The 728-nt window shown below is 51.4% G+C and overlaps 3 non-coding genes across 3 annotated transcripts; all 3 read right to left on the reverse strand.

Annotated features, from left to right (window-relative positions):
* Positions 1 to 289: 289 nt before the first annotated feature.
* Tc00.1047053431047.10 lies at positions 290 to 381 on the reverse strand. Its single transcript, XR_008254324.1, has one exon. It is a non-coding gene; the product is annotated as a C/D small nucleolar RNA (snoRNA), TB8C2C1 (small nucleolar RNA).
* A 34-nt stretch (positions 382 to 415) lies between these two features.
* Positions 416 to 484, reverse strand: Tc00.1047053431047.20. The gene has a single exon (XR_008254325.1). It is a non-coding gene; the product is annotated as an H/ACA snoRNA, TC8C2H1 (small nucleolar RNA).
* A 194-nt stretch (positions 485 to 678) lies between these two features.
* Tc00.1047053431047.30 lies at positions 679 to 728 on the reverse strand. Its single transcript, XR_008254326.1, has one exon. It is a non-coding gene; the product is annotated as a C/D small nucleolar RNA (snoRNA), TB8C2C1, 5' partial (small nucleolar RNA).

The following is a 728-nucleotide window of genomic DNA, read 5'->3' on the forward strand; positions in this document are numbered from 1 at the left end:
ACTCATCATGTGCACAGCCGGCCACTTCAACATTGTGCCAGTGCCAAGTACCATTCAATAGGAAAACAGCAAAAGGACAGGAAGGGCAAAAAACGGAGCCACTTATCAACGCTGCCCAAAAGAAACGGGGCCTGTTACCGCTACCTAATTCCATTCCTCGCCTACCAGCGCTACATAAGGTGTAGCCATAAGTTTTATCTTGCCAATAGAAAAAAAGAAAAATCATGTGGGTCATTCAGTCATGCATGAGGACGATGAACTTTGCAGTGGGGAGAATAGAAGGGGTGCGACTCAGCTTTCAAGGACTCGAGTGATGCTCTCATGTGGACCCGTATGCGGGGATCTCTCGGACATATGCTTGTTCTCGTCGACATCATTGCAAATTCCGGCCAATGGGGCCCAGCACACCGCGCGCTGCTCTCCCTTCACCATCCATCGTCCACACGCTCACGAGGAAGGGAGCGAGACGAGCGAAGTGCAGGTGGTGTCGAGTAATAATGGTACTAGTTGGGAATCAAGGCAGGATGTCAGCGGATGACGCTTAACAAAGCTCGCTCACGGCATCTCGGCAAGAGGAGCCAAAGCTCCCCGGGCGATGTATATATTGTGCATCATGTGGGTCATTCAGTCATGCATGAGGACGATGAACTTTGCAGTGGGGAGAATAGAAGGGGTGCGACTCAGCTTTCAAGGACTCGAGTGATGCTCTCATGTGGACCCGTATGCGG

Source organism: Trypanosoma cruzi (genome assembly GCF_000209065.1).
Source record: "Trypanosoma cruzi strain CL Brener chromosome Unknown tcruzi_1047053431047, whole genome shotgun sequence".
Lineage (NCBI taxonomy): Eukaryota > Euglenozoa > Kinetoplastea > Trypanosomatida > Trypanosomatidae > Trypanosoma > Trypanosoma cruzi.